This window comes from Paramisgurnus dabryanus, chromosome 16 (genome assembly GCF_030506205.2).
Source record: "Paramisgurnus dabryanus chromosome 16, PD_genome_1.1, whole genome shotgun sequence".
NCBI classification, from domain to species: domain Eukaryota; kingdom Metazoa; phylum Chordata; class Actinopteri; order Cypriniformes; family Cobitidae; genus Paramisgurnus; species Paramisgurnus dabryanus.
Window position 1 is genome coordinate 466,537 of NC_133352.1, and position 27,256 is coordinate 493,792.

Sequence of the window (27,256 nt, forward strand, 5' to 3'; positions counted from 1 at the left end):
GTCATCAGCAAAAAAGGTGCTATCATTCAGTGAAATGTCTCCCTCTCTTCTCACGAAGCATTGACAAATAGAACACTGAAGGAAATGTTTGTGGTGCTTACAGTGGCAAAACTTGGGTCACAAAATGTTAAAATAGTGTAAAAAAGTCAAACGAGCCGAACCCCATATCTCTACGATGTTCTGATACAAAGATACAGCTCTTGCTAAATGGTTGCTAGGGTATTCTGATTGGTTGCTAGGGAGTGAATTGCAATCCACCAATGATTATACTCAAAGCCATGAAAGGCATAATCCACGATGACTCATGATTTTAGATATAAGGTTGCAGTATTTTTAAGTCAAAATAACAAATAACCACTAGGTGGCGCTATGAAAAACTTGTGCATGCAACGTCATGAATGTGTTACATCTAGCTAGTATCATGGCTATACACTTAAGTTTAGTGAAAAAAACTGTTGTATGACCATTGTGCTAGCTCAACGTCAAAGGTTTTGTTCAATTATGAGGCCAACTAGTGGTGCAGGCATACCATTTTTTTTGTATTGCCTCAGACTCTGCTCAGACATCAGCGTATCAAATCTGGTAAAAAAATATCATTTTGTTGCGGAGTTATAACCATTTATGTGTAAAAAACACAAAATTTGGAGTAAATTTTTTCGTTTTTTGCAATTTTCGGCCATTTCTGATGGAAATTTTAACATAATGCCAATAGAACTTTTTGTTCAGAAGGTAATACAATATTCTTCCTATGGTTGTTTCGAGTCGATCGGATGAACCCTCGCGGAGTTATTCGCGCATGTTTTTTAAGTGCTATTTTGCTGTGCAGAACCAACCGTAAAGCAAAACCTGGCATGCTTGGTATCATTGGACTCGGCAACAATTCAGGAGTCCAAGGAAAAATGTCGCATGAAAATACGTTAAACTCAGCCTAAGTTATAAGCATTATTCGATTCGTATGACCACTAGGTGGCGCTGTGACGAAACGATGCATGAAACCTCAGGCCATGACTCTCATCACAAGTACCAAGTGTCGTGTTGATACTTCATTCCTGTCCCCAGTTATAGCCAATAATGTTCTAGTGCCTGCCCACAATTCAGACGTGTGGGCGTGGCATGTTGACCGTGAGTCGAAAGTTCAACTTTTTTTTGATAATTATTGATATTCAAACTCCAAGGAACATTTTAGCACTGGAATGATTCCGATCGGGCGAAAAACCTAGGACTAGTTCGTTTTTATTTTTTTCGACAAAATCGAAAATAGCGGAACATTTTTCATGACGGAAATGAAATCGGAGATATACATTTTTTAAGTTTGGAGCCAGGGATTACAATGATACCAAACACTTGAGTGTAGGATGTCCGGTTTAGGAGTTATGAGCCCCAACGCGTCGGGCATTGCTATAGCGCCACCTATGGGCCGATTTGGCTGATTCACTGTTTCTGAGTAGCCTGCTAATATACAACCAGTTGACCAAGTGGCAAGTTTCTACGACTTACGGTTTGTGCTGGGCGACGCGTTTTATGGCGGAAAAATAATAATAATAATAATAATTAAAGCTGCAAGCAGCGTTTACCGGGTTTCGAGCATTAAAGCACATACAACATGTCAGATGTCGTCGACCAGGCTGATACACCACATCGCATCCAGAAAAACGTAAGAGATGGTCAGAAACGGTTCAGACAGACTATGTAGCTTACACACAGGTGCACCTATAGGACAAACATGTCACATCCTTAATGTTAAGTCATTCTGATAATTTGTTAACGAGAATTAGTTTTTCAGATTTATACCGTAAAATACAATTCAGAAATGGCCGTGTTTAGTTGAATTACAAGGCCATTGAGTCGGCTTCAAGCGATTTGGGACCTTAAGACCTTTCAGGGCATGCCTGTGTAGTTTTGCTGAATTGTACAAAATAAATTATAAAAAATAAGCTACCTCACACACCTGTTCAAAGTCATCAGCAAAAAAGGTGCTATCATTCAGTGAAATGTCTCCCTCTCTTCTCACGAAGCATTGACAAATAGAACACTGAAGGAAATGTTTGTGGTGCTTACAGTGGCAAAACTTGGGTCACAAAATGTTAAAATAGTGTAAAAAAGTCAAACGAGCCGAACCCCATATCTCTACGATGTTCTGATACAAAGATACAGCTCTTGCTAAATGGTTGCTAGGGTATTCTGATTGGTTGCTAGGGAGTGAATTGCAATCCACCAATGATTATACTCAAAGCCATGAAAGGCATAATCCACGATGACTCATGATTTTAGATATAAGGTTGCAGTATTTTTAAGTCAAAATAACAAATAACCACTAGGTGGCGCTATGAAAAACTTGTGCATGCAACGTCATGAATGTGTTACATCTAGCTAGTATCATGGCTATACACTTAAGTTTAGTGAAAAAAACTGTTGTATGACCATTGTGCTAGCTCAACGTCAAAGGTTTTGTTCAATTATGAGGCCAACTAGTGGTGCAGGCATACCATTTTTTTTGTATTGCCTCAGACTCTGCTCAGACATCAGCGTATCAAATCTGGTAAAAAAATATCATTTCGTTGCGGAGTTATAACCATTTATGTGTAAAAAACACAAAATTTGGAGTAAATTTTTCGTTTTTTGCAATTTTCGGCCATTTCTGATGGAAATTTTAACATAATGCCAATAGAACTTTTTGTTCAGAAGGTAATACAATATTCTTCCTATGGTCGTTTCGAGTCGATCGGAGGAACCCTCGCGGAGTTATTCGCGCATGTTTTTTAAGCGCTATTTTCCTGTGCAGAACCAACCGTAAAGCAAAACCTGGCATGCTTGGTATCATTGGACTCGGCAACAATTCAGGACTCCAAGGAAAAACGTCGCATGAAAATACGTTAAACTCAGCCGAAGTTATAAGCATTATTCGATTCGTATGACCACTAGGTGGCGCTGTGACGAAACGATGCATGAAACCTCAGGCCATGACTCTCATCACAAGTACCAAGTGTCGTGTTGATACTTCATTCCTGTCCCCAGTTATAGCCAATAATGTTCTAGTGCCTGCCCACAATTCAGACGTGTGGGCGTGGCATGTTGACCGTGAGTCGAAAGTTCAACTTTTTTTGATAATTATTGATATTCAAACTCCAAGGAACATTTTAGCACTGGAATGATTCCGATCGGGCGAAAAACCTAGGACTAGTTCGTTTTTATTTTTTTCGACAAAATCGAAAATAGCGGAAAATTTTTCATGACGGAAATGAAAACGGAGATATACATTTTTTAAGTTTGGAGCCAGGGATTACAATGATACCAAACACTTGAGTGTATGATGGCCGGTTTAGGAGTTATGAGCCCAAACGCGTCGGGCATTGCTATAGCGCCACCTATGGGCCGATTTGGCTGGTTCACTGTATCTGAGTAGCCTGCTAATATACAACCAGTTGACCAAGTGGCAAGTTTCTACGACTTACGGTTTGTGCTGGGCGACGCGTTTTATGGCGGAAAAATAATAATAAATATAGCTGCAAGCAGCAATTGCCGGGTTTCGAGCTTTAAGGCAACGTCAAAAACCTCACACTTCGCTTACCAGGCTGAGCAGTTAAACCTGAACACAGCCACAATGAATGTTAGACCACCTCGCTTCAGAAAATGAAAGAGATGGTCAAAAAAGGATCATACAGACTATGTATGCTTACACACAGGTGCACCTATAAGACAAACATGTAATGTCCTTAATGTGACGTTATGAGGATAATTTGTTAAGGAGAATTAGTTTTTCAGATTTATAACGTAACATACAATTCAGAAATGGCCGTGTTTAGTTGAACTACAAGGCCATTGAGTCGTGGTATGGTGCAATGGTGCAAACAGACTGCACAAGTGTACATAAGAAACAAACACAGCAGCGCAGCAGACCGCAAGGACCTACAGTGAACATCAAACACAGCTGGAAAGATAATGCTTGACTTATTTAATGTCCTCCTGAATTGTGTTATGATAACCCCAGGCAGGGCCGCCTTAACCTAATGTGAGGCCCCGGGGCTAAGAGGTTTTGTAGGCCCCCCTTCCCCTCGATTTATAGTCTAATTTTTTTTTAAAGTGTAATATCTAGGTACATCACAAAATGCATTAGTTTCTTTCGAGACATACAACAGTGAGTTTTCCCTCTTTGAGCCAGAAAACACCATAATATTGTTATTAACATATCACTGAGCCCACTTGAGCATAAACACAAGACACTTTATTTAACAACCACACACAGCAACATGTGGTGATAATAAAACCAAAATGTGTGAAAGTATATATGTTTATAAGCTTTATATTTATATAGTTTTTGGAAAATACAAATTTGCAGAAAATTGCCACTCACAACTAAATGCTCACCACAGTTTTAAAAATATAATAAGTTAAAGTTAGTTTTAAAGTGAAAATGCATTAATGATAACAAAAGATAAGTCTTTATAGACAGAATCTTGTTAAATGCATTAATGATAACAAAAGATAAGTCTTTAGACAGAATCTTGTTTTTTAATCAGTTATTTATTTTGTAGGCTATTGAAGATATAGTATGCATTGTATTTAGTATTTATGCATACATAAGCATGTAAAACGACCAAGTATGAATATGCACAAGACAGACAGGGAACATACCTGTATATAAGATCTTAAGATAATGAGATTATAATGGTGCTATCAGGGGATGATCATTTGAGATGGTCTAGTCGCTCTTTACTTTCTTAGACTTGCACCTTTACCGTTACGTCTCTTTCTCGTCTTTCTAAACCAACAGATGTGTGTACTGTGAGCTAACGTCGCATCAAACATCGCTCCAGCTGCGCACGCGTCACTGATATAAACGCGAGTAAACTTAAACTTTATAACAATTAACAGCATTATGTGCGGGAACTCCTTTCTTAATTTAGCGGCACAGTTTCTTGTGCACGTTTGGAGAGACTTCTGCATGCCAGAGACTCAGACAGCTGCAGGAGCACAGAGAGAGCAAACGAGCGAGCGTGCGCGCGAAAGAGAGAGAGACCTGCACCTCAGTGCTTATTATGAAATTTCAGAAATTACTCTTACATTTGTTGGTGGATTATTTCCCGTTTCTCTGTCACACTCAGTCTAACATGCAGGAATGTCAAGTTGACAACGCGCACTTAATTACATCACGCGGAATAAAAAATATGTTACGTCTAACATTTTATTTCACGTAAGTTACAACGGACCAATCAGCAGCCATGTAACGTGCAATTAGAGTGATTGACAGAAAACCTGACAAGTTACAAAACAATATGACCTTTTCAGCTCATCATGAACGCAAACTTGGGAGGCCCTTGAACTTGGGAGGCCCCTGGGCTTCAGCCCAGGTAAGCCCGTGCATTAAGGCGGCCTTGACCCCAGGACTAAGCACAAGGCAAAACCGGGCATGTTTGGTATCGTTGGACTCTGCAACAATTCAGGACTCCTGTGAAAAAAGTCCCATGAAAATACGGTGACTGCAGCCAAAGTTGTAGGCATGTAAAATATGCGTCCGAAACTGCAGGCTCCCTCAGGTCCTGACTGCCATCAGAATTACCGAGTACAATGTCATTACGCATACGTTTGGTGAAGATACAACCTTAAATACATTAGTTATCAGCAAGAAAACGGCTCTCATTCAGTGAAATCTCTCCGCTCTCTACTCACTTCTAAGTGAAAATAACAAATAAGCACAGGCTGGCGCTACGACAAAATTGTGCATGCAACGTCAGGTCATACCTTTGTTACATCTAGCTAGTATCATGGCTAAACACTTCAGTTTAGTGAAAAAACTGTTGTAAGACCATTGGGCTCGCTCAATGTCAAAGGTTTTGTTCAATTATGAGGCCAACTAGTGGTGCAGGCATATTATTTTTTGGGTATTGCCTCAGACTCTGCTCAGACATCAGTGTATCAAATCTGGTGAAAAAATGTCATTTCGTTGCAGAGGTATAACCATTTATGTGTAAAAACGACAAATTTTGGGGTAATTTTTCGTTTTTTGTAATTTTCGGCCATTTCTGATAAAAATTTTAACATAACGCCAATAGACTTTTTTGTTCAGAAGGTAATGCAATGTTCTTCCTATGGTCGTTTCGAGTCGATCGGAATAACCCTCGCGGAGTTATTCACGCGTGTTTTTTAAGCGCTATTTTCCTGTGCAGAACTAACTGTAAGGCGAAACCTGGCATGCTTGGTATCGTAGGACTCGGAAACAATTCAGGATGCTAAAAAAAACAACTCCCATGAAAATCTCTTGACCACAGATAAAGTTATAGGCGTGAAAGTTGGAACCATTGCATAATCACAGTATTTAGTGCCATTTTCCCCGTTATAGCGCCATCTAGTGTCCGATCGGCGAGATTTTTATATCACGACCTTAGACCGATGGCCTACACATATGATTCAAGCCCTATGATGATATCTCAAACGCCTCTCGAGTTATGGCCGTTTAAATGTTTTAAGCTCCGCCCAGTTCGGTTTTTGGCCACTCCTTGCATGTTTGAATACAAATTTCAACTTTTTTTCGATAATTATTCATATTCACACTCCACAGAATCAATCAGCCTTGGTTAGGTTCGGATCGGGCAAAAAACCTAGGACTAGTTCGCAAAAGTATATTTGAATGTTATCGTCAATAACTAACGAACCGTTTGATTGACAGCAATGCTTCAAGAGGCAAAGTTTTTCGTCATGAGCCGATCTATCATATGATGTCATGTTTGTGTGTGTATGTCAAACGTCACGTGATACAGGCACCGAAATACGGTATTACGCCCCCTAGTGGCCAAATTACACCACAAATCTTACAGGCCTTCAGGAGCAGTACACAAAGAAGCACAGTGCATTTCTTTCCGATCGACCTCCGTTAACCCTGTCAAATCAGTCCTCAACATTCATTGGCTGATGACGGCCATGTTTTTGGAGAAACACCAATGTCCTTCTAGACCCTCATGGTACATTGCACAAAGACACACCATACAAAATATTAAGTGTATCGGGCTAACGGTTGTGTAGTAATAGCCATTCCCGAGCTCAAGCCTGTTATAGCGCCACCTAGTGGCCAATATCTGCATCTTTTTTACTGTGACCCCGGACTGAGCTAGTACACATGTGTACCAAACCTCGTTAAGATATCTCAAACCGTTCACCAGTTATAGCCATTTCATTGATGGTAGGCTACTTCCTGTATGGAGTTTTGGCGCCCCTTAGTGACCCTAAAGCGTAATTTCAAATTCTGTTCGATAATTATTTACCTACTCACTCCACAGATTTCTCCTGCATTGGAACGGTTCCGATCGGGCGAAAAACCTAGGACTAGTTCATTTTGGCTTGAAATGTATATTATGCAAATTAGCGGAAAAATTTGCATACCGGAAATGAAATCGGAGATATACATTTTTTAAGTTTGGAGCCAGGGATTACAATGAGACCAAACACTTGAGTGTATGATGTCCGGTTTAGGAGTTATGAGCCCCAACACGTCGAGCATTGCTATAGCGCCACCTATGGGCCGATTTGGCTGATTCACTGTATCTGAGTAGCCTGCTAATATACAACCAGTTGACCAAGTGGCAAGTTTCTACGACTTACGGTTTGGCCTGGGCAACGCGTTTTACAGTGGAAAAATAATAAATAATAATAATAATAAAACAGACAAATACAATAGGTTTTTAAGCACTTCGTGCTCAAAACCCTAATAATAATAATAATAAATATAGCTGCAAGCAGCGATTACCGGGGTTCAAGCTATTTGGGATCACAAGACGTTTAAGGACATGGCCATATAGATATTCTGCATTGTATATTGTACACACACACATTTACCTGAGAAAGGAGAAACAAGACTGTTAAAGAACAAGACTTAAAATTGACATGGTTACACACTCATTTGGTATGTAGTTTTTTAAAATAAAAAAAGTCTTACTGCAAATGTCATGTAAGTGCCTCCAAAATTATGTTCACGTTTCACAGCTATCATAAAGTGACATGAGTGTTAAAACTGATAACTGAGAACAATTGAAGTGGTAGTCTTTCACTAAATGTGATTTTAATATTATAACAGTAAAATCATGAAGTTAAAGGTGCAGTGTGTAAATTTTAGCGGCATCTAGTGGTGATGTCACGAAATGCAACCAATGCCTTATTACACTGCTCACCCCTCGCTTTTGAAACACATAGAGAAGCTACGGAGCCGCCACCAGACAAACATTTCATCTTCGGAGACAACTTAGTAAAAAAAATGTCCGTTAAGGGCTTCTGTAGAAAAATGGCAGAACAAAATGGTGACTTCCATGTAAGGGGACCCTAGGTGTATGTAGATAAAAAGGTCTCGTTCTAAGGTAATAAAGGATTTTAAGAATTCTAAGACAACATTTGAAGCTTTATAACTTTATTGGGTTGTTTACCACAGGTTTAAATTGATGCATGACTAGCCATTAGTTATGTAAAAACATTTAGGTACTTTTTACAAACAAACCTTATAAAAACATTACTGGTGTACATCTTAAGACAAAACTATGGCCCTGATATATTTAAAGGTAGGCCAGTGTAAGCTATTTTCAAGTAAGACAACTAAAACTTAAGCCTAAATTTTAGTCTGGAACTACACTTAAACCAATGGTCATTAACATTAATCTCTAAGACTAGTATTCAAAGTTAGTAATACATTTTTACCTTTTTGATTGAAAATAACTGTTTTAATTATCATGTGAAAAAATATTTAAATTATTTAAATTATATTTAAATCCAAATAGTAAGACTGATTAGCCCTAACTAACTACTAGTTATTCAGACTAGTCCTTAAAGTCTTAATTATATTTTTTATATTATATAGTTTTTTAAATAACATTACTAAAATAGTATGTATCATTTTTTATTACGAGTTGAATTTGAATCCTGAGCAGTTTTAACCTAACAGACATGTTACTATAACAACAACTCTAGGATGAGCTTCGAAGAACCAAATAATTCAACATGAAGCTAAATTGTCAACAATGAAATCCAGCTAACCGAGTAATCTACGTATGAACAACGGACCCAGCAGTGAAAGCTTTTAACAACTATAGTGTATACAGCTCTTGCTTTAGAAGTCCCACAATCAGTTATAAAAGAGGTGGATATTATTTTGTTTAATTTCATATGGAAGAACAGACCGCACTACATTAAAAAGTCAATTCTATGCAATCCAGTTGAGGAAGGAGTTTAAAATGTACTAGATTTTAATACTGCTAACTGTGTTTTTTTTAAATAAGTGGATAAAAAGTTACTGAAGTTGCAAAGGTAGTATATGGAACATCATACCAGAAATGATTTTTAAGAAATTGGGTGGTTTGGAATTTTTTTGCGATACAATTTTGATATTAACTTTTCTCCACATAGATCTGTTATTTGGAATAACAAGAATATTCTATACAAAAACAAATCCTTATTTTATAGAAATTGGTATGATAATAAAATAATATTAGTGAGGCAGTTATTTAAAGATGATGGTCACCTATTTAATAATTGTGAATTCCTCAATCACTATAAGATTCCAGTAACTGCTAAGGAATTTGCAGTTGTATTTGATGCCATACCTAGTGGACTTATTCAACTATTTCAAGGTTATACATCTTATGATTGTAACTCCTTACATAATACTCAGTTATGTATCAAAGAAGTAAATATTCCAGAAAAAAAAATTAATAACTTTTTTATAAGAACACTATGTAGAAATGAATATTTGCCTAGATGTAAACCATACTGGAACTCCTTATATAGTCAACGTGTATGGAAAGAGGTTTGTAGTTTATCACATAAATACTGTCTCATGAATAAGGTTAGAGAAATTACTTATAAATTGGTTCATTTAATTTATCCAGTGAAACAAGTAGTCTTTAGATTCTAAAGAGATATAGAATTTACTTGCATTTTTTGCAATTTGGAAGTAGAATCCATAAAATATTTTTTTATCCATGTATATTTACTTAATCTTTTTGGATTGATGTGGAATACTTGATATTTAAACTCACAAAATATTAATTCAGTTGGCGGGTAAGGATATATTTTTGTATTATAAAAGTAACTGTGTGGAGAAAGACTTGTTAATCAACTTATTGATTATATATGGAAAATTTCACATCCATAAACAAAAATGGGCAAATAATAAACCCAATAGCATTTTATTTAGAACGGAATTAAGAAATTATTTTGAAACTATTAAAAGTCTAAAAAATAAAAAAGCAAAGCAAATATATAACATTTTTTAAACCTTTTCTTTTATTGAATTATTGTAGAATATCCCCATGTTGTTGTTAATTTATTTATTATTTTTTTGATCCATTGTTATGTTGAATGTTAAATAAGCACATTATAAACCTCTTGTATGTATGCAATGTTTTTGATCTTGAAATGAATAATAAAAAAAGCTTTTAACAACTACCCAATTATTAATCCTCTACTGCCATCTAGTGGATAAAATGTCAAAGTTTGGATTTTAATGTTGGTTTAACTCTAATCTGCAGTTCAACCTTTAAACAAGTTTTAATTTAAACTATTTGATTTTAATATTATAGTAGTGAGTTTGTAAAATTAATATATATATATAGAAATTATTCATATTTTAATTTGATAACAGAAGTGGAGATAATTAGATTTTATTTCAAGTTAATAGACACATTTGTCATTTAATACTATTGTTGTTTTTTTAAAAACAGTTTTAATACATTTTGATGATTTGATTATAAAATAAAACAAATATAAGATAGGTTATAAAAGTCAGATGATAAAACATGTAAAGTCAGTCTAGAGTAAGATTTCTACTTCTTAGTTTTCATATTTCTATTCAGAAAGAAACCACCCTGCTGAAAAAAACAATAAAACCATTACAGAAAATTGTAATTGTTTCTGTTAAAATACCAATAGGAACCATTAGCTTTTACCATTAAAACCACTACACTATAGTGTATTTTGGGCCATATTCTATTAGAAACAATACATAGAACCAACAAAACCAATACATAGAACCAATAAAACCAATACATACCATTAGAGACCAACAAAGACAAAACAAGGTTTTTTAGCAGGGCAAAGGTCAATTCCTACACAAGCATTATGTCAATACATCACCTTAATTACATAAATTTGTTTGCTTGTTTAAATATTTGAGACTATTTTTAACAAAAGTAATTGTTCTTATAGAACATATATATTCTTTGACATAGATATTGTGTGCAAACTTACAAGTATTTCAGATGACAGAGTCTCTGTCATATTATAGTAGGCCTAAAATTAGTACTAAAGTACATATTTTTATATTTAACCACTGGCTATGCCCATACATAACTGATCCAGATGTGTTGTTTATATCAAATGGAGTTAATAACAAATATGGTGTCATTAAGCAGATGTCAGTCAGATTTGCTATCAAGCACTAATTTGTGTTCACACATGTGCTGTGCTAGAGTAAGTTTTCAGTAAATCATTTACATTTAAAACAACCACTTGTATCATAACATTACAATTTCATTGCAATAATTATATAAACAATTATTAAAAACTTTATAAGACACATCATGACATGTTTATGTCATGGAAAATAGATTAGAATACTAAAGCTACTGATAACCAAATATATATTCTCTTTATGTATGATTATTAGTTATTATTTCTAATGTTGGCCTGTTCTTTAAGGATCCACATATTTACAGCAATCTTTTTCATACCTTTAGGATTTGAAGAATTCTAAGACAACATTTGAAGCTTTATAACTTTATTGGGTTGTTTTCCACAGGTTTAAATTGTAAGACTGATTAGCCCTAACTAACTACTAGTTCTTCAGACTAGTCCTTAAAACACAGTCTTAACTGAATGGCTACTTTATGTTTATTCAACCAGCCCTAGTCTTGGAAAGACATATATTGTCTGATCTTAATAAAACTATTAATATTTTGTCATAAGCTTCACATTACTAGTTAATTAGTTATATATACTTAGTCTGGTCCATTTTGAAAATGTCATATTTCAAAATGCTTGAATTGATTACCTCAAGTCTTTGAGGTAAATGACTGCAAATCATTGAATCTTATAATAATTTTTATACAGATGCAAACCCATGGACAAAAGGAACATAACAGCAGCTACAAATGAAATAACGAATACAGATTACAAATGGTGCCCACATCACTATGTGACATCACATCAAATCTAGGAATACAACGGCAAAAGTTTATCTTATGTTTCATATTGATATTTGCCCAGATAGTACAGCAAATTCACAAAATTGTTTTTCATATAAACATAGAGCAGTACTTTCAACTCAGCGAAATGCAGTGGTTTCTCGAGACCCAATGCTCGGCACATTTTGTATGATTATCTCATCTGACACAATCAGTTCAGTTCATACAAATCTCTACTAATGATTAAAGTAGATTTGTTTAAAATAGAAGACTTTTGTATATGTGCAGATCAGTGGGCCTCCAGGAATAGGACAGTTAACGTAACACCCGTTGTTCTAGATGCAAATATTTCCGGAATGATGAGCCAAAAATCCTCACAGACACTTGAGAACATAAGACACACAGGCCCATCAGTTTAGTTGTAATCGCACACCATTACGCTGGACTCGTACATGGTCAATGCTGGCTGACTGTTGGTCGGCATGTTTTCTAAGATATGTAATTATCCTAATAGACCCTTATAAGAATCTGAAAGCAGATGTTAAGTGCAAAATAACAAGTAGGTCATACAAATATTTATGTGTCGTATACATATGCCATAGTCATCGTTCTTTGTTCTTAGGTTATAGCGCCACCTAGTGGACAATCTCTGGAATTTTTTGCATGTGACCTCAGCCTAGGTCTATACATATGTGTACCAAGTTTCGTGTTGATATCTCATTCCTATCATAAATGATAACCATTGTAGTATTTGTGGCCCCGCCTCTTCTTACTTTTGACCGTGGTGTTGCTACCAGGAGTGCAAAGTTCAACTTTTTTTTGATAATTATTGATATTCAGTGTCTAAGGAATGTTCTAGCACTTGATTGGTTCAGATCGCTCAAAAAACCTAGGACTAGTTCGCAAAAGTAGGTTTCAAAGAAAATGATGAATATCTAATAAACGATTCGACTGAGACAAGTGCTTCTTGAGGAAAAGTTATTCATTGTAAGTACCTCTATTAAATGATATGAAGATCTTGTTGATATCTGAAACACTGCATAATACAGAATCACTTAAACACCGCAAAAACGTGATAGCGCCTCCCGGAGGCCGAATTTTTTCTTACTCTGCACAGACCTTCATGGCCAAGAGACAAACAGGCCCACCGCGTTTCGTTTCGATCGGGCTCCGTTAACCCTGTCTAATAGCTGCTTTTTATTGATTGGCCGATGGCGGCCATGTATTTTTGACCTACGCGAAATTCCTTTCTCACACAGATAGTACCCTAGACCAAGAGTACCCGTGCCAAATCTCAAGTTGATCGGTCCCATATTTCTCTAGTTACAGCCCTTCAAAGTTGAGGTAGTGTTATAGCGCCAACTAGTGGTCAAGCAATGTAATTTTTTTCACGTCACCCCAGAATAGCCCGCTGTATATGTGTACCAAATTTGGTTTCGATACCTCTTTCCAATCCCAAGTTATAGCCATTTAAGTCAAAGAGGCTCCGCCCATTGGGGGCGTCTGGGCGTGGCTTGACGACGACGAACATAAAGTTCAACTTTTTTTTGATAACTTTTTATATTCACACTCCAAGGAATATTACAGCACTGGAACGGTTCCGATCGGACAAAAAACCTAGGACTAGTTCGTTTTTATTTTTTTCGACAAAATCGAAAATAGCGGAAAATTTTTAATGACGGAAATGAAATCGGAGATATACGTTTTATTCGTCTTGACGCAAGGAATCCAGGGATATAAGACACTTGACATTTGGACCAGAATTGTGGAAGTTATGAGCATCAACGCGTTTGCCATCGCTGTAGCGCCCCCCATAGGCCGATTGGGGTGACACTCTGTCAACTTCGCGCACGAATGAGACCTACCATTTGGCCAAGTCTCAAGTCTCTAGGCCTTACGGTTTGGTCTGCACGATCCGTTTTACGGCAGAAGAAAAATAATAAAAAGAATAATAAAAATCCATACAAATACAATAGGGTTTCAGCCCTACGGGCTTGAACCCCTAATAATAAAACAGACAAATACAATAGGTTTTCAGCACTTCGTGCTCGAAACCCTAATAATAATAATAAAACAGACAAATACAATAGGTTTTCAGCACTTCGTGCTCGAAACCCTAATAATAATAATAATAATAAAAATCAGTACAAATACAATAGGGTTTCAGCCCTTCGGGCTTGAACCCCTAAATATAGCTGCAAGCAGCGATTAGCGGGGTTCAAGCGATCTGGGACCTTAAAGGGGTCATAGCGTGAAAATCTGACTTTTTCCAAGTGTAAGTGCTATAATTGGGTCCCCAGTGCTTATATCAACCTAGAAAACATGAAAAAGATAAAAAATAAAATAATCGAGAGCACAATTGAATTTCAATTACAACAAACCACCATCATTGTGATCAGTGTTTGCATTTCATCCACTCATTTGCATTTTAAAGGAAACACCCAAAAACTGCACAATTTTGCTCAGGCCTACAAAGTGTCAATTTTAACATGCTATAATAAATGATCTGTGGAGTATTTTGAGATAACACTTCACATACACACTCTGGGTACACAAACAATTTATTTTACATCTTTAAAAAATCTCATTATATGAACCTTTAAGACCTTTAAGGGCATGCCTGTTTAGATTTGCTGCATTGTTATCAAATATACTTAGAATATGAAATACTAACATGTTACCAATTAGGTAAATTTTCTGAAGAGAAAATTATGTGGTGCATGCTGTTGCAAGATTTGTCACACAAAATGTTTCAAAAATTGTTAACATGAGACAAAACAGCCCACCACAATTTCTCTACGATGTTCTGATATAGAGATATAAGGTCTCATATGGCTAATCTATAACACAGCAATGATGAAGAATAAGCTAAAACACATACATGCATTTACACACAGAAGCAGAAATGGCAGGGTTAGGAAATAAGACTTTGAAATAAATGACCAATCTCCATATGCTTGGTGTCCTTTAAGAGTTCATCAACCTATTTAAATGTTTATCCTATGTTCGAATGTCACATGACTGTTAAAACGGATACCGTCAGAATGATTGACGAAATGTTATTTTAACATAATAATACTGACTTCATAAAGTTAAATCATGCATCCATTGATGAAACCTGTGAACACAATTTCATTGAGTATACATTTTAAATAATAAATAATAATTTTAGCCAGCAGATGGCAGAAGATGACCTTCTGCCATCTGTTGGCTAAAATTATTGTTTTCCTTTTACAATTAATTTAACATAAAATTAGTATTGAATATTTAAAAGTAAATAAAGGTAGACACATTTTTAACTCAAATCCTGATAAGCATGCTCTTAAGTATATTAATGAGGGTCTGTGTTTCACACAGAGAGTATATATTTTTCATATAATCCTTTTATTGTGTTATTGTAAGAGAATACTAATTTATGGATTTGGAAACAATAAAGCAAAGTTACATATTTTAATAGAAACATTTTTAGGCTCTGTCATGTTAAATTGTCAAATAGTGGTATAGCTCTGCAATTATTTTCATGTGATTTTAGGCTGGGCCAATAAATAACTGATCCAGATATGTTTTCAATATCAAATTATGTCAATAACAAATGTCATGTTATTTAGTAGATTTGCAGCAGATTTGCTGGTGAGCATTTGTCTGTGTTACTTTCATAAAGTGCTGCTTTTTAGTTGGGTTCTAGCAGGTCATTTATGTGAATAATAACCAATTGCATTATCACATGAAGTTTTTGGTGCAATATTTGAAAAATAACATATAAAAATGTAACAACTTTGTATTATACATCATGTCAGGACACGTTTATGTCATGGAAGGTAGAATAGAATCCTAATGCTACTGATGTAAATAAATGGAGATAATGAAAAACTTTAATCCATATCTTTATGAGTTCCTTTAAACACACATGCTGCAATTCAGTCGTACAAATGGCACCTACACCAATGTGTGACATCACATGAAATCTATGCTTACAAAAGCAGGTATTCAAATTCATTACATTTTGTATTTGATATACCTTTACACACAGAGGACAGAAAAATGTACTGCGCTGATTTTATTGTTGTTGACTGAAAAAATTCTAGTAGTTTTGAAAAGTTGTTTTTGTAATTCAAAGCTAAACAACTAAAGGAATAAGACGTACAATTGGTGATAACAATTTGGCATTCATATTTGCTCACAGACTACAGGAAATTGTATTGCATTGGCTTTAGTGGTGTTGAGTGAAAAACCAAGTATTAGTTCACAAAATAGTTTTTTCATATAAACATAAACATATAGAGCAGTGGTTCTCTACTCCGTTTCTAGAGAACCACTGCTCTGCACATTTTGTATGTTTCTCTCATCTGACACAATCAGTTTAGTTAATAGAGATCTCTACTATTGTGCTGATTATGTGAAGCAGGTGTGTTGAGAACCACTGATCTAGAGAACTGTTTACTTTGCACACATTGTGTTAGATGCAAAGATTTTCAGAAAGATGAACTAAAAATCCTCACAGACACTTGGAAACATAAGACCAACAGTCCCATGAGTTTAGTTGTAATCACACACCATTAGGCTTGACTCGTACATGGTTAATACTGGTTGGCTGTTGAGTGGCATGTTTTCAAAGATAAATAATTATCCTCATAGACCATTATAAGAACCTGAAAGTAGATGTAATGTGCAAAATAACAAGTAGGTCAGACAAATATTTATGTGTCATATACATATGCTATAGTTATGGTTATTTGTTCTTAAGTTATAGCGCCACCTAATGGACAATCTCTGCAATTTTTTGCATGTGACCTCAGCTTGGGTCTATACATATGTGTACCAAGTTTCATGTTGATATCTCATTCCTATCATAAATGATAGCAATTTAAGTATTTGTGGCCCCGCCTCTTCGTACTTTTGACCGTAGTGTTGCGACGACGAGTGCAAAGTTCAACTTTTTTTTGATAATTATTGATATTCAGTGTCTAAGGAATATTCCAGCACTGGATTGGTTTAGATCGGTCAAAAAACCTAGGACTAGTTTGCAAAAGTAGGTTTAAGAGAAAATTATGAATATCTAACAAACGATTCGACTGAGACAAGTGCTTCTTGAGGAAAAGTTGTTCATTAAATGTAGCTCTATTAAATGATATAAAGATCTTGTTGATATCTGAAACACTGCATAATACACAATCACTTAAACATTGAAAAAACGTGATAGCGCCTCCCGGAGGCCGAATTTTTTCTTACTCTGCACAGACCTTCATGGCCAAGAGACAAACAGGTCCACCACGTTTCGTTTCGATCGGCCTCCGTTAACCCTGCCCAATAGCTGCTTTTTCTTGATTGGCCAATGGCGGCCATGTTTTTTGAGCTACGCGAAATTCCTTTCCCACACAGATAGTACCCTAGACCAAGAGCACCCGTGCCAAATCTCAAGTTGATCGGTCCCATATTTCTCTAGTTACAGCTCTTCAAAGTTGAAGTAGTGTTATAGCGCCAACTAGTGGTCAAGCGATGCAATTTTTTGCACGTGACCCCAGAATAGTCCGCTGTATATGTGTACCAAATTTGGTTTCGATACCTCTTTCCAATCCCAAGTTACAGCCATTGAAGTCCAAGAGGCTCCGCCCATTGGGGGCGTTTGGGCGTGGCTTGACGACGACGAGTATAAAGTTCAACTTTTTTTTGATAACTTTTCATACTCACACTCCAAGGAATATTACAGCACTGGAATGGTTCCGATCGGACAAAAAACCTAGGACTAGTTCGTTTTTATTTTTTTCGACAAAATCGAAAATAGCGAAAAAAATTTCATGACGGAAATGAAATCGGAGATATACGTTTTGTTCGTCTTGACGCAAGGAATCCAGGGATATAAGACACTTGACATTTGGACAAGAATTCTGGGAGTTATGAGCATCAACGCGTTTGTTATCGCTATAGCGCCACCTATAGGCCAATCGGGTTGATACTCTATCAACCTCTCCCCAAATTGGGTCCTACCATTTAGCCAAGTCTCAAGTCTCTAGGCCTTACGGTTTGGTCTGCACGATCCGTTCTACGGCAGAAGAAAAATAATAACTAGAATAATAAATATAGCTGCAAGCAGCGATTAGCGGGGTTCAAGCGATCTGGGACCTTAAAGGGGTCATAGCGTGAAAATCTCACTTTTCCATGTGGAAGTGCTATAATTGGGTCCCCAGTTCTTCTATCAACCTAGACAACGTAAAACAGATCAACCCAGTAACTTTCTTTGGGAAAACCATTCTCTGTAAGCATGTGAAAATTTACGTAGTTCAAATTTGACCTGTTTTGTGAGGTAGGTAGCAAAGCGAATTACAATAATACTGCCCCCTTTATCTGCACTATCCAACCACAGCACTGCCATTTAGTGCAGAGAGAAAGAAGGGAAAAAAATAATTGACCTCACAATTGAGATTCAATTACAACAAACCACCATCATTGTGATTAGTGTTTGCATTTCATCCACTCATTTGCATTTTAAAGGAAACAGCCAAAAACGGCACACTTTTGCTCCGGCCTACAAAGTGTCAATTTTAACATGCAATCATAAATGGTCTGTGGAGTATTTTGAGGTAACACTTCACATACACACTCTGGGGACACAAACAATTTATTTTACATCTTAATAAAATCTCATAATATGACCCCTTTAAGGGCATGCCTGTGTAGATTTGCTGCTACTTAGAATCTGGAATACTAACATGTTACCAATTTTCTGTAGAGAATATGATGTGGTGCATGCCATGGCAAGATTTGCCACACAAAAGGTTTCAAAAATTGTTAACAAGAGACAAAACAGCCCACCACAAGTTCTATACGATGTTCTGATATAGAGATATACGTCTCACAGGGCTAACCTATAACACAGCAATGGTGAAGAATAAGCTAACACACACACAGAAGCAGAAATGGCAGGGTTAGGAAATAATACTTTGAAATAAATGACCAATCTCCATATGCTTGGTGTCCTTGAAGATTCCATCAACCTATTTAAATGTTTAACCCTTGTCCGATTGTCACATGACTGTTAAAACGGATACCAACAGAATGATTGATGAAATGTTATTTTAACATAATAATAGGGACTTCATAAATCATGTATCCATTGATGAAACCTGTGAACACATTTTGGATTTGGAAACAATAAAGCAATGTTACATATTTTAATAAAAACATTTTCAGGCTCTGTCATGTTAAATTGTCAAATAGTGGTATAGCTCTGCAATCATTGGTATGTGATCATAGGCTGGGCCAATACATAACTGATCCAACTATGTTTTCAATATCAAATTCTGTCAATAACAAATGTCATGTCATTTAGTAGACTTGCAGCATATTTGCTGGTGAGCATTTGTCTGTGGTCACTTTCATAAAGTGCAGCCATTTAGTTGGGTTCTGGCAGGTCATTTGTGTGAATAATATCCAAATGCATTATTACGTGAAGTTTTGGGCTGCAATATTTTAAAAAGAACGTATAAAAATGTAACTACTTTGTATTATACATCATGTCATGACACGTTTATGTCATGGAAGGTAGACTAGAATCCTAATGCTACTGATGTAAATACAGCCAGACATACAGTCTTGTTCAAAATAATAGCAGTACAATGTGACTAACCAGAATAATCAAGGTTTTTAGTTTATTTTTTATTGCTACGTGGCAAACAAGTTACCAGTAGGTTCAGTAGATTCTCAGAAAACAAATGAGACCCAGCATTCATGATATGCACGCTCTTAAGGCTGTGCAATTGGGCAATTAGTTGAATTAGTTGAAAGGGGTGTGTTCAAAAAAATAGCAGTGTGGTATTCAATCACTGAGGTCATCAATTTTGTGAAGAAACAGGTGTGAATCAGGTGGCCCCTATTTAAGGATGAAGCCAACACTTGTTGAACATGCATTTGAAAGCTGAGGAAAATGGGTCGTTCAAGACATTGTTCAGAAGAACAGCGTACTTTGATTAAAAAGTTGATTGGAGAGGGGAAAACCTATAAAGAGGTGCAAAAAATGATAGGCTGTTCAGCTAAAATTATCTCCAATGCCTTAAAATGGAGAGCAAAACCAGAGAGACGTGGAAGAAAACGGAAGACAACCATCAAAATGGATAGAAGAATAACCAGAATGACAAAGGCTCAGCCAATGATCACCTCCAGGATGATCAAAGACAGTCTGGGGTTACCTGTAAGTACTGTGACAGTTAGAAGACGTCTGTGTGAAGCTAATCTATTTTCAAGGATCCCCCGCAAAGTCCCTCTGTTAAAAAAAGGCATGTGCAGAAGAGGTTACAATTTGCCAAGGAACACATCAACTGGCCTAAAGAGAAATGGAGGAACATTTTGTGGACTGATGAGAGTAAAATTGTTCTTTTTGGGTCCAAGGGCCACAGGCAGTTTGTGAGACGACCCCCAAACTCTGAATTCAAGCCACAGTACACAGTGAAGACAGTGAAGCATGGAGGTGCAAGCATCATGATATGGGCATGTTTCTCCTACTATGGTGTTGGGCCTATTTATCGCATACCAGGGATCATGGATCAGTTTGCATATGTTAAAATACTTGAAGAGGTCATGTTGCCCTATGCTAAAGAGGACATGCCCTTGAAATGGTTGTTTCAACAAGACAATGACCCAAAACACACTAGTAAATGGGCAAAGTCTTGGTTCCAAACCAACAAAATTTATGTTATGGAGTGGCCAGCCCAATCTCCAGACCTTAATCAAATTGAGAACTTGTGGGGTGATATCAAAAATGCTGTTTCTGAAGCAAAACCAAGAAATGTGAATGAATTGTGGAATGTTGTTAAAGAATCATGGAGTGGAATAACAGCTGAGAGGTGCCACAAGTTGGTTGACTCCATGCCACACAGATGTCAAGCAGTTTTAAAAAACTGTGGTCATACAACTAAATATTAGTTTAGTGATTCACAGGATTGCTAAATCCCAGAAAAAAAAAATGTTTGTACAAAATAGTTTTGAGTTTGTACAGTCAAAAGAGCACCAATTATGCTAATAAATTAGCACGTTAGCACGTTATTGTAATATCCCATAGTACATACATGTTATTAAAACTTGAACTAATGCACTTTGAGTCTTATAAATTGCTTACATACCTCACCGATTTCTGCATGTCTGGAAAACGCTTGGATTTAGTTCCTGTCTCCGCCTCCCAAAATGTCTAGTGTATTCGGATTGGTCAGATGACTACTCAACTGTTATTGGTCAACTGGGTTCGGCGTGTGTTTGAAAGGTTACGCCCCTGACTACGCGTGGGTTTTCCGGTTCTGACTGAGAGTCACAGGCAACGTAAACAAGCGCTATATTTCTCTATAAACGATGGTGTCTGTACTGCCTTACCACTTCGAGCTCGATCCAGAGAGTTCAGAAGGCCGTTACAATATAAACGATCTCCGTCAATGAACGCGATTGGATTTAACTTTTTTAGGTGTCCTTAGCTCTGCCAGAATGCTAAACGAAGACGAAAATGTGTTGCAAAGACATCCAAAAGGTAATTATAACGTACTACATTACTTTGCAAACTATATGGAAACACCAAATGTAGCACATAGAAAGTATTTTTTGAAATGATTATAAAACTATTTCACTTATTAACATTATTTTACTATAGTAAACTTTATTATAAAAGACCGCTTACATACTATATTACTGTGCAAACTATATGGAAACACCAAATGTAGCACATAGAAAGTATTTGTTGAAATGATTATAAAACTATTGCATTTGTTAACATTATTTTACTATAGTAAACTTTATTATAAAAGACTGTTACATACTATATCACTGTGCAAACTATATGGAAACACCATGTTTTTACTTATTAGGTTTTAAGGAGAATGCAACAGGTTCCAGGGCTTCTTACCTGCGTGATTCATCATCCAGGTTTTGCACAAATTGTCTAAATCCCTACACACAGAACATTTATTGTACCGACTATAAGCCTTTGAGGTGCAGGACTAGAGTAAGTTTTATTACATTTTTAAACCAATAACACTAAAGTATCATTATAGTAACAAAGTACCCAAAAGAACAAAAGATGTAACTTTAAAGAAAATATAATAGTCAGTCAAAAGTTTTTTTTATTTATTACAAATATATATTTAAATGTTAAACAATATACAAATAAACATACTTTAGTAACCATATTGTGCTATTCTTTCAAAAATTGTTCAATTCATTTCTTACAGCTATCTATTCAGATAAATGGCATATCAAAGCTTTGTCAGCTGGTGCTATTTAAGACAACACTATAAGGTTATCATCCTGTCGTGTGTTGTTCTCCAGATACGCTTGGAGCTTCCTGATCAGATCGGTCACAATTTTGGCTTTCGACGACCCCTGCACTGAAGATGGCATGCAATCACGTCCTCCTTTGAAGGTCTCTCAAACTGTGATGCCAGGTCCATTGGAATCAGGGCTTCCTTCAGCTTATCTTCAAATACCTCATCAAATACAAGCCTGATCACATCATCCACATAACTGTAGAAATATTGCAGTCAATAAATCTTTTGTTTTGATCATTTATTTCCCTGCTTCATACATTAAGTTTTTAATTATGAATGTATTTGAAATAAAACATTACTGCTTACGGTATGTCACTTGTGTGTTTTGGGAACATAGCCTTGTACTTTCCCTCTCCTGCTTTTGTTACGGCTTGGTGACATTGTAATGGATGGCTGCAAGGTACAAATACCTGTAAAATATAAACAAGCAATTAATTTATTGTAAAAGTAAATACTACTTTATATAACAAAGTTACTAAAATTCTTAAATACCTGCACAGCATTCCAATAAATGAGAAAATCAAATTTTTTTGCTGCAAATCTGAAATCTCAGGCTACGGACAGCAAAGGCATCCACTGATGATGGTGATGGAAACATTGTGAAACGATGCTACTGCCTGGGTTCCTATTATTATGCAGAGAAAAAAAACTTTGTCATCATCAGTTATACATTTAAGACTGGTAGTGGTTTCACTAGCTAAATACATCATATGTGTTACACACCTTTGCTCCTCATATGCCAGTCTGACTCCTTGTACTGTGTGTTATGATGTTGCATGTTTGCATACAGTGTAGAAGGATGTGTCCAGCTGCGAATCTAGGATATAGACAAATAAAACAAACATGTATTCAGTCAAAAAGACATATTATAACAATAGAGTACAACGACTATAAATCGTTAGACTATTCATTAAAACGTAAATGTATTACATATTACATGGCCCAACATTAGCAACACACATTATGTGTTTACTTCGTTTCAAAATCTAAGAAAGCTTCAAGTAAATACAACAGTAAAATACATATAACTTTAAAAAAATCATCTGTACTTAGAGTTTCTTGAGTTTGATCATGAGAACAAATTTTACTGGTAACAGTTTAGCTGGCATTTGTATTTGTATTTAGCTTAGCAACTTAGCAAGTTTGTAAACATGTCTAAACCAACATCGATAAAAAAAACGATAGTCTGCATAATTCAACATACACGTGTGTAAATATGGTACGTTGTTTATGAAATGCAGTATTACAAAACAAGACAATTAGCTTGCAAGCTTAGCTCTACACGCACATTATGTTAATCTCCGGTTACCGGTTACGTAACGTACAGTAAAAGGCAAATAATAAACGTGAATACTTACAGCCTGTGATCCAGAAGTGCACAGTAATCCAACTTTCAAGAGGATACGTCGCGCAAATCCAGCTTCGGTTCATGAGAAGCAGTTATTGTGAAAACTCCGTGAACAACTTCTGACTGGATTTTTCCGGAACCGTATTAAACATGATGTCCTCTGTGGAAGTCCATAAAGTGCTATTTTGCCCTCGCATCTAAAGAGACAGCGTCTACTCAAGAGATTTAATCGCTTAAACAATGAAATAAGAGTTTGCAAACAGAGTCAAAGCAGGGACTCACAACCTCCGCCATTTTAGCTCTCTTCTGACTCGGCGCTCCCCACCCCCGTCTTTGAGGGCGTACCCAAGCAAAGCAGAGAGGGCTGAACTATGATAATGTTGGTCTTATCTACGTCACTAATCCCAGGAAGTAAACTGTTGCCTACAATCCGAGTGTTTTTTGTAGTCCTCGAACGTTAGAGACGATAACTCGCGTCATCGTTTTCTTTGAGGTTTGTACTTTTTGAATATCGTTAGCATGTACTAATGCACACTTACACACAAAAGGATGTTTAAAAACGTGTATCCCATAATAGGTGCTCTTTAAGGTAGACACTGCTATTTTTTTGAACACACCCCTTTCAACTAATTGCCCAATTGCACAGCCTTAAGAGCGTGCATATCATGAATGCTGGGTCTTGTTTGTTTTCTGAGAATCTACTGAACCTACTGGTAACTTGTTTGCCACGTAACAATAAAAATTATACTAAAAACCTTGATTATTCTGGTTAGTCACATTGTACTGCTATTATTTTGAACAAGACTGTATATCATCTTGATAGCAGCAATTCATTTCTGATTATGCTCAGAGTTTTGGGGATAATGGAAAACTTTAATCCATATCTTTATGATTTCCTTTAAACATGCATGCTGCAATTCAATCGTACAAATGGCACCTACACCACTGTGTGACATCACATGAAATCTATGCATACAACAGCAGATATTCAAATTCATTACATTTTGTACTTGATAAATCTATACACACAGAGGACAGAAAAAATTTACTACACTGATTTTATTTTTGTTGACTGAAAAACCTAGGATGAGTTTTGAAAAATTGTTTTTGTAATTCAAACTTAAACAACTAAAGGAATAAGACTTACAATTGGTGATCAAAATTTGGCATTTATATTGGCTCACAGACTACAGGAAATTGTACTGCATTGGCTTTACTGTTGTTGAGTGAAAAACCAAGTATTAGTTCACAAAATATTTTTTTTCATATAAACATGAACATCTAGAGGAATGGTTCTCTACTCTGTTTCTGGAGGACCACTGCTCTGCACATTTTGTATGTTTCTCTCATCTGACACAATCAGTTTAGTTCATAGAAATCTCTACTATTGTGCTGATTATTTGAAGCAGGTGTGTTGAGAACCACTGATCTGTTTACTTTGCACACATTGTGTTAGACGCAAAGATTTTCAGAAAGATGAACTAAAAATCCTCACAGAGACTTGAGAACATAAAACAAACAGGCCCATCAGTTTAGTTGTAATCTCACACCATTTCGCTTGACTCGTACATGGTAAATGCTGGTTGGCTGTTGGTCGGCATGTTTTCTAAGATATGTAATTATCCTAATAGACCATTATAAGAATCTGAAAGCATATGTTATGTGCAAAATAACAAGTAGGTCAGACAAATATTTATGTGTCGTATACATATGCTATAGTCATCGTTCTTTGTTCTTAGTTTATAGCGCCACCTAGTGGACAATCTCTGCAATTTTTTGCATGTGACCTCGGCCTAGGTCTATACATATGTGTACCAAGTTTTGTGTTGATATCTCATTCCTATCATAAATGATAGCCATTTAAGTATTTGTGCCCCCGCCTCTTCGTACTTTTGACCATGGTGTTGAGACGACGAGTGCAAAGTTCAACTTTTTTTTGATAATTATTGATATTCAGTGTCTAAGGAATATTCCAGCACTGGATTGGTTCAGATCGGTCAAAAAACCTAGGACTAGTTCGCAAAAGTAGGTTTAAAAGAAAATGATGAATATCTCACAAACGATTCGACTGAGACAAGTGCTTCTTGAGGCAATGTTGTTCATTTTAAGTACCTCTATTAAATGATATGAGGATCTTGTTGATATCTGAAACACTGCATAATACACAATCACTTAAACACTGAAAAAACGTCATAGCGCCCCCCGGAGGCCGAATTTTTTCTTACTCTGCACAGACCTTCATGGCCAAGAGACAAACAGGCCCACCGCGTTTCGTTTCGATCGGCCTCCGTTAACCCTGCCTAATAGCTGCTTTTTCTTGATTGGCCGATGGCGGCCATGTTTTTTGAGCTACGCGAAATTCCTTTGAGACATAGATAGCACCCTAGACCAGGAGCACCGGTGCCAAATCTTAAGTTGATCGGTTCCATATTTCTCTGGTTACAGCCCTTCAAAGTTGAGGTGGTGTTATAGCGCCAACTAGTGGTCAAGCGATGCAATTTTTTTCACGTGACCCCAGAATAGTCCGCTGTATATGTGTACCAAATTTGGTTTCGATACCTCTTTCCAGTCCCAAGTTATAGTCATTTAAGTCCAAGAAGCTCCGCTCATTGGGGGCGTTTGGGCGTGGCTTGACGACGACGAGTAAAAAGTTCAACTTTTTTTTGATAACTTTTTATATTCACACTCCAAGGAATATTACAGCACTGGAACGGTTCCGATCGGACAAAAAACCTAGGACTAGTTCATTTTTATTTTTTTCGACAAAATCGAAAATAGCGGAAAATTTTTAATGACGGAAATGAAATCGGAGATATACATTTTGTTCGTCTTGACGCAAGGAATCCAGGGATATAAGACACTTGACATTAGGACAAGAATTGTGGAAGTTATGAGCATCAACGCGTTTGCCATCGCTATAGCGCCCCCCATAGGCCGATTGTGGTGACACTCTGTCAACTTCGCGCACGAATGAGACCTACCATTTGGCCAAGTCTCAAGTCTCTAGGCCTTACGGTTTGGTCTGCACGTTCCGTTTTACGGCAGAAGAAAAATAATAAATAGAAATATAGCTGCAAGCAGCGATTAGCGGGGTTCAAGCTATTTGGGATCACAAGACGTTTAAGGACATGGCCATATAGATATTTTGCATTGTATATTGTACACACACACGTTTACCCGAGAAAGGAGAAACAAGACTGTTAAAGAACAAGACTTAATATTGACATGGTTACACACTCATTTTGTATGTATGTAGTTTTTTTTAATAAAAAACATAAAAATATAATTCTTACTGCAAATGTCGTGTAAGTGCCTCCAAAATTATGTTAACGTTTTACAGCTATCATAAAGTGACATGAGTGATAAAACTGATAACTCAGAACAATTGAAGTGGTAGTCTTTCACTAAATTTGATTTTAATATTATAACAGTAAAATCATGAAGTTAAA

The 27,256-nt window shown here is 36.4% G+C and overlaps 2 long non-coding RNA genes across 3 annotated transcripts; one reads left to right on the forward strand and one right to left on the reverse strand.

Moving 5' to 3' along the window:
* Positions 1-21,161: 21,161 nt before the first annotated feature.
* Positions 21,162-22,600, forward strand: LOC135731753 (uncharacterized). The gene is made up of 3 exons (XR_010526456.2): positions 21,162-21,666; positions 22,001-22,137; positions 22,461-22,600. It is a non-coding gene; the product is annotated as an uncharacterized lncRNA (long non-coding RNA).
* On the reverse strand, positions 22,516-24,294 carry LOC135731752 (uncharacterized). 2 transcript variants are annotated; one of them, XR_010526455.2, is made up of 5 exons: positions 23,818-24,294; positions 23,183-23,276; positions 22,952-23,084; positions 22,766-22,869; positions 22,516-22,655 (listed from the first exon to the last, which is right to left on the reverse strand). It is a non-coding gene; the product is annotated as an uncharacterized lncRNA (long non-coding RNA). The 2 variants fall into 2 exon arrangements; XR_012335212.1 differs by lacking the exon at positions 23,818-24,294 and having other exon boundaries at positions 23,183-23,672.
* Between the last annotated feature and the right edge of the window lie 2,962 nt (positions 24,295-27,256).